The following is a 7,718-nucleotide window of genomic DNA, read 5'->3' on the forward strand; positions in this document are numbered from 1 at the left end:
ATAGGAAAACAAAGAATTTTTAATGAAGATATTTGGGTGGAATATTCATTAATTTTGCTTAGATATTTAGATCAGTAATATAAATTTTTGCAGTATTTCTACCTGTAAGCCGTATTTGTTCTCTTATAGAGATATATTCATCTCATATTATCATATTCTTTTTTTTTTTTGAGTTATTAGTTATAATTTTTTTCTAGTTATTTTTGGCTGTTTGTTTTATTTTAAACACTTTGAAAATTCACACATAAATATACAATTGAAAAGAACAGAGTTGCATACATCAATGTAACGGACAAAAAATTCTAAATAATATAATGTCTGTGTACATTTTAAGAATAGGATTAATTTTCAAAAATATGGAACGCTTCACGAATTTGCGTGTCATCCTTGCACAGGGGCCATGCTAATCTTCTCTGTATGGTTCCAATTTTAGTATATGTGCTGCCGAAGCGAGCACATCATATTATCATATTCTTAACTCTTTACATTAATACTAATTTTTATTAAATAACCTAGAAATTTGTTTTACAATAATTTTGTTGTGGGCTTTATAACTATAAATATAGCATTTTAATTTTTCAATAATTAGTAATACAGCATACATTTTCAGACCTGTACTAGTTGCCACAACTCTCTAATTTGATAAGACGATCTATAGTCCAACGCCACAAACCATATGGTTCACTATCTTGTCCATTAGTGAAATTCAGATTTCTACTCTTCAGGGCAGACTCCTGTTGTATGCTAAGTGCAGCCTGCATTAAAGCCCCTTTGCCACAGCTGGGATTTACATAACATGAGTTATATCTTAATATTAAAATTCAATCCCTAGAAAACTCCAAACAAGTAAATTTGGATGTCCAATGACATAAGGCTTTGGCATCTATGAGTAGCAGAACTAGACTCATTTGTAGTCTTCTTTGCAATCAGCAGTTTGAATTGAAAGCCAATACTGCTGTTGGAGAGTTCACCAATAAAAGTAAATTCATGTATTATATAGACTTATCCTTAATAAAATCTGGAGTGGATTTGTTTCTTTTACTTGTTATCACCATTTTAATTTTTAGGGGCTTCTGCATGATTACAGAGATATGAAATGGTGGAGAAGATAATGTATTATTCTATTTAGATGTACTTAAATACATTTAATTTTTTTTAGATAATTACCTGTGAGTCCTATTTATCCTCCTTATCAAATCCACTAATATCACAGATGTTTATTTTCTGTGAAGTAATATATTTGAGCAGCATAAACTATGTATCAAATTTTGGCTTAGAGATTCAACTACAGGGTATATCAAATACAGGATATATCAAACACGTTATTTCATTAATCAACAATAGTGGGAAAATCATTCCAAACTGGTACACATATGTATTTAAGCTGATCAAAATAAATACGTTATACTTGTAACTCAGGCAGACCAGTAGGTAAAGTTCTCTATGGTACCTTTGCAATCTCCTCTTGTTCCTCACTCTCTCTCACTAAGCCACAGTTACTCGAGTCTCCTGCCATCCCCTTGAACACAGCACACCATTTCTCATCTCAAGACCTTCATGTATTTTCTTCTACAACTGAAACAAAGAGTTTCTCAAATCTTTGATTGTCTGGATCATTCTGTGATCTAAAATAGTCTTTAACTTTTAATGTCTCCCACAGCATTAAGGCATCAAGTTTATTTTTGTTTCCCTTAATAACAACCTCTAATGATTGCTTTCAGTTATATTTTATAGGATTTATATTTCTGATCACATTAAATCTCATGAGCTCTCATTTGATTTTCAGAAAAAGTAACCTGACTTGCTCTGATATTGAATTTCATATCATTCTTTGGACCTTTGAAAAATTTCCAAATTTGCCATTCTACTCTTTTTCTTGGGGGGGGGGGCAAGGAAGATTAGCCCTGAGCTAACATCTGTTGCCAATCCTCCTCTTTTTGCTGAGGAAGATCGGCCCTGGGCTAACATCCATGCCTATTTTCCTCTACTTTATATGAGGGACACCTGCCACAGCTTGGCTTGATAAGTGATGCGTGGGTCAACGCCTGGGATCTAAATCTGCGAACCCAGGCCGCCAATGCGGAGCGCTCGAACTTAACCACTATACCACTGGGCCAGCCCCTGCCGTTCTACTCTTATCACTCACTCCTCTCTATTACATTTTGAGTATTGTTTCTTAGGTCAGGAATTACTATTCCCAAATCCTGGGTATTTTTAGAAACTGGAGTTATCTATATTTTTAAATGATAACGAATGGGGCATTGCTTGCCCCTAAAATTGTCTGACATATTATTTTAACATATTAAGCTAAATAATATTCTATTCAAAAACAAATTAAACTTAACTTTTAAATATCTTATCCTTAAGTGTCTAAAATGTAGTAATGATACAAAGAGTGATGTCATTTTGCTCCACATCCAATTATTATACACCATGCTTGCAAAGTGCTTTTTCTGTTGCTCATGAGTTTTTCACTATTAGAAACTATGCTTCATAAGCTACTGTTATCTTCTTAAGGAATTGAGTAATTGAGGTTGAAATTAGAAAGGTGGATTCTTATCATGATATGTAATATGAAGTCTTTTAAAAATCCATTTTAGGCCAAATTTCTGCAAAAGTGTGTGGTGTTTTTCATATTTTTACTCATAAATTAAATCTAACTAAAGACATGTTTTATCTACAATAAAACTTAATATACTGAAGAATACCCAAGATACGTGCTATTTACATAAATGAGTATACACCAAATCTTGAAAGCCTAAATATTTAAAGAGTTTCAGCATGATTCATTAGGGCATTGAGCAACTTGTTTGGAATATTTTTGAAAAACAATTAGATTGCTCTGTGAGGATTGTAATATTAATAAAATACTCTCTTTAATTAAGAATCAGTTTAGCAAAAAGCATTCACTTTTTCAGTAGAAGGATGACTCACTGTATAGCCTTTAGAGAAGCCCAATAACTGTTGTAAGACATTTCTTCATTCTGTATGATGCACCTCGATAGAAACAAGCCCTAAATAAATTTCCATTCAAGTAATAGCTTATTTTAATTCAAGACACAGTACTGAACATTCTTTTCTTGTTTAATATGTATGCCAAGGAGTAAATGACAAAGAGATAGCTGGAAAATCATAAAATACTTGGAAATTAAACAACACACTTTAAAATGACACGGTTCAAACAGGAAGCCTCATGAGAAATTAATAAATATTTTGAACAAATAAAAACACGACATATAAATTTGTGGGATGTAATGTAAAGATTACTTAGAGGGAATTTTGTACCACTGAATGCATATATTAGGAAAGAAGAAGTCTAAAATTAAAAAAATCTAAGCTTCCAGCCTAGTCAACAGGAAAAAGAAAGAAAATTAAATCCAAAGTAAGGAGAAGAAAATAAATAATAAAAATTAGAGCAGAAATCAACGCAATTGTAAATAGAAAACCATAGAAAAAATCAACAAAACCAGAAGATAGTTCTTTGGAAACATCAATAAAATTGATAAACCTCTAGATGGGCTAACATAGAAAAAAAGAGAGCAGCCCAAATTACTAACATCAGAAATGAAAGAGGGGTCATCACTACTGATCTCTAGGACATAGAAATGATAAGAAGAGAATATTATGAAAACTCTATGCTCATAAAATTGATAATTTAGATGAAATAGACCAATTCCTTGAAAGATATAATCTACCAAACTTCACACAGGAAAAAATAGATAATCAGAATAGAATTATACCTATTGAAATAATAAAATGAATAATTAACAATTTTCCAAAACAGAAAACGCCAGGCCCACATGGGCTCGCTGATGAATTCTACCAAACATTTAAGGAAGAAATGATACCAGTTTTCTATAATCTTTTCCAGAAAATAGAAGCAGAGGAAGCACTATCTACCTCATTCTATGACACCTAATTCCAAAACAATTAAATATATAAAGAGAAAGAAAAAGTACAGACCAATATCTCTCATGAAATTCATAAATCCAGAACAAAATATAAGCAAATAGAATCCAACAATGTACAAAAATAATTGTACACCACGTCCAAGTGAGATTTATTCCAGTTATGCAAGGCTGGGTCAATACTCAAAAATTAATAAATATAATTCACCACATCAATAGGGAAAAGGAGAAAAGTCATATGATCATATCAATAGATACAAAGAAAGTATTTTACAAAACTCAACACTTCTTCATGATTAAAAAAACTCAATAAATTAGAAATAAAGGGGGACTCCCCCAACTTGATAAAAAACGTCTGCAAAACCCTATAGTTGACACCATACTTAATGGTGAGAAACTTAAAGCTTTCCCCCTAAGAATGGCAACAAGGTAAGTATGTCCCCTTCACCACTCCTATTGAACACCATACTGAAAGTCTAGCTAATAAGAAAATAAAAGTAAATAAAAAATATACCGATTGAGAAGGAAGAAATTAAACTGTCTTTGTTTGCAGATGGCATGATTATATGTGTAGAAAATTCCAAAGAATCAACCAAAAAATTCCTGGAACTAACCAACAAGTTTAGCAAGATTGCAGGAAACAAGGTTAACATAACAAAAGTTAATTGCTTTCCTATACACCACCAATGAACAACTGGAATTTTAAATTAAGACCACATACATTAATGCCCCCAAAATAGAATACTTATGTATAAATCTGACAAAATTTGTATTAGAACTATATGAGGAAAACTAGAAACCTCTGATGAAAGAAATCAAAGATATAAATAAATGGAGAGATTTATATTCATGGATAGTGAGATTTGATATTGTTGAGATGACAGTTCTTCCCAACTTGTTATATAGATTGAATGCAATCCCAATCAAAATCCCAGCAAGTTACTTTCTGGCTGTTGAATAGCTAATTTGCAGGTTTATATGGAAAGGCAAATTACTCAGAATAGCCAAAACAAAATTGAAGAAAAACAGTCGTAGGACTAACGCTAATCAACTTCAAGACTTACCTTAAAGCTTCAGTAATCAAGACAATATGGTAATGGCAAAAGAATAAACATAGATCATTGTAACAGAATAGAATGCCCAGAAACAGGCCCACACAATATAGTCAACAGACTTTGACAAAGGAGCAAAGGCATGTTGATAGAGAAAGAATATTCTTTTCTACAAATGGTAATAGGACAACTGGATAGCCATGCAAAAATAATGAATCTGGACAGAGACTTTACATCTTTCACAAGAATTAACTTAATAGGGATCATATACCTAAATGTAAAAGACAAAATTATAACACTTCTAGAAGATAACATAGGAGAAAATCTAGGTGACCTTGGGTTTGGTGATGACTTTTTTTCCCAAAGTAAACTTTATTTTTGGAACAGTTTTAGGTTCACAGTAAAATTGGGTGTAAAGTACAGAGAGTTCCTATATACCCGCTGATCCGCATGGATAGCCTCCACCACTATCAACATCCTGTATCAGACTGGTAGATTTTACAATCGATGAACCTACATTGACACATCATTATCACTCAAAGTCCATAGTTTACATTAGTGTTCACTCTTGGTATTGTACACATGTGGATTTGGACAAATGTATAATAACATGTATCCACTGTTATAGTATCATACAGAATAGTTTCCCTGCCCTAAAAATCCTCTGTGCTCTGTCTATTCATCTTTCCCTCTACCCTAACCCCTTGCAACCACTGATCTCTTTACTGTGTTCATAGTTCTGCTTTTTCCAGAACGTCGTTGAGTTGGAATCATACACTATGCAGCCTTTTAAGATTGACATTTTTCACTTAGTTATATATATTTAAGGTTCCTCCATGTCTTTTCATGACTTGATAGCTCATTTCATTTTAGCACTGAAAAATATTCCATGTTATGGATACACTACAGTTTATTTATACATTAACCTATTGAAAGATATCTTGGCTGCTTCCACATTTTTGCAATTGTGAGTAAAGCTGCTGTAAACTTTCACATGCAGGCTTTTGGATGAACTTAAGTTTTCAGCTCATTAGGGTACGTATTAAGGAATGTGATAGCTGGATCATATATTAAGTATGTTCAATTTTGTAAGAAACTGTCAATTGTCTTCCTAAGTGACTGTTACCATTTTGCATTATCACCAGCAATGAATGGGAGTTTCTGTTGCTCCACATCTTCACCAGCATCTGCTGTTGTTAGTGTTTTGGATTTTTAGCAGTCTAATAGCTGTGTAATGCTATCTCATTTTTCTTTGAATCTGCAGTTCTCTAATGCTGGTGATGATTTTTTTAGATGCAACAACAAAAGCATAATCCATGAAAGAAAATAATTGAGAAGTTAGACTTCCTTAAAATTCAAAACTTCTGCTGCTCAAAAATCACTGATAAGAGAATGAAAAAATAAGTCACAGACTAGGAAAAATATTTGCAAAATACATATCCAATAAAATACTTGTATCCAAAATACACAAAAGAACTCTTAAAACTCAATAATAATATTAAAAAAAAAAAAACAATTAAAGATGGGCAAAAGAGGCTCGCCTGGTGGCGTAGTGGTAAGTTTGCATGCTCCACTTCAGTGGCCCGGGGTTTGCAGATTCAGATCCCACGCGTGGAACTACACACCGCTTATCAAGCTATGCTGTGGCAGGCGTCCCCCATATAAAGTAGAGGAAGATGGGCATGGAGGTTAGCCTAGGGCCAATCTTCCTTGGCAAAAAGAGAAGGATTGGCAACAGATGTTAGTTCAGGGCTAATCTTCCTCAAAAAAAAAAATACAGGCAAAAAATTTGAATGGGCATCTCACCAAAGAAGATATACAGCATAGGAAAAGATGCTCAACATCATATACATCGGGGAATTGCAAATTGAAACAACAGTGAGATACCTCTATACACCTATTAGAATGGGTAAAATCTGATATACCAAATGCTGGTGAAGATTTAGAGCAACAGGAACTCTCACTCTTTGCTGGTGGAGTGCAAAATGCCGCAGCCACTGGAAGATAGTTGATCAGTTTTTTACATAGCCAAACAGCCTTACCGTTATCATCCAGTAATCATGCTCCTAGGTGTTTAATCAAATAAGTTGAGAACTTAGGTCCACACAAAATGCATAGGTGATTATTTATACCACACTAATAAACAATTTTTATATGATAGTCTTGACAGAGAATTCCTTATGTCTGGGAAAACTCAGTTTTTCCTATTAAGGCCTTCAACTTACTAGATGAGGCTCACACACATTACAGAAGGCAATCTGCTTTACTCAAAATTAACTGATTGTATCTGTTAATCACATCTATAGAATACCTTTACAAAAACATCTACGCTAACGTTTGACCAAACAGCTAGGCATCATAGACTAGTCAAACTGATACATAAAATTAACCATTACAATAGGTGAGAAATGTACAGGAAGTCCCTTTAACATCTGGAATTTTTCTGCAAGTCTAAATCATTTCAGAATTAAAAGTTGCTGGTTTATTTTAAAGAATAAACATAACTTGTACCTCAGTATAATAAAGCCATATTAAAACAGCTTAATATTGATTACCTGAAAATAAAAATTAACACATGAAATAATTATTTTGGGTATATTTTGAGGTCATTCAATTTGTTTCTTAGCCGTCTCTCCCTCTCTTAATACCAAGTTACTGCTTGTTTTTTTTTTTAAGAAGAATTACTTTTTAAAATACAGTCTTTTATTTTTATACTTTTCACAAAATTGCCTGCAATTCTTCAAAGGTACACTTAATA

General features: G+C 32.9%; 1 non-coding gene across 1 annotated transcript; it reads right to left on the minus strand.

The window, feature by feature from the left end:
• Positions 1–350: 350 nt before the first annotated feature.
• On the minus strand, positions 351–457 carry LOC131411067 (U6 spliceosomal RNA). Its single transcript, XR_009221465.1, has one exon. It is a non-coding gene; the product is annotated as a U6 spliceosomal RNA (small nuclear RNA).
• Positions 458–7,718: the final 7,261 nt, after the last annotated feature.

Source organism: Diceros bicornis, chromosome 10 (genome assembly GCF_020826845.1).
Source record: "Diceros bicornis minor isolate mBicDic1 chromosome 10, mDicBic1.mat.cur, whole genome shotgun sequence".
In the NCBI taxonomy this organism is placed as follows: domain Eukaryota; kingdom Metazoa; phylum Chordata; class Mammalia; order Perissodactyla; family Rhinocerotidae; genus Diceros; species Diceros bicornis.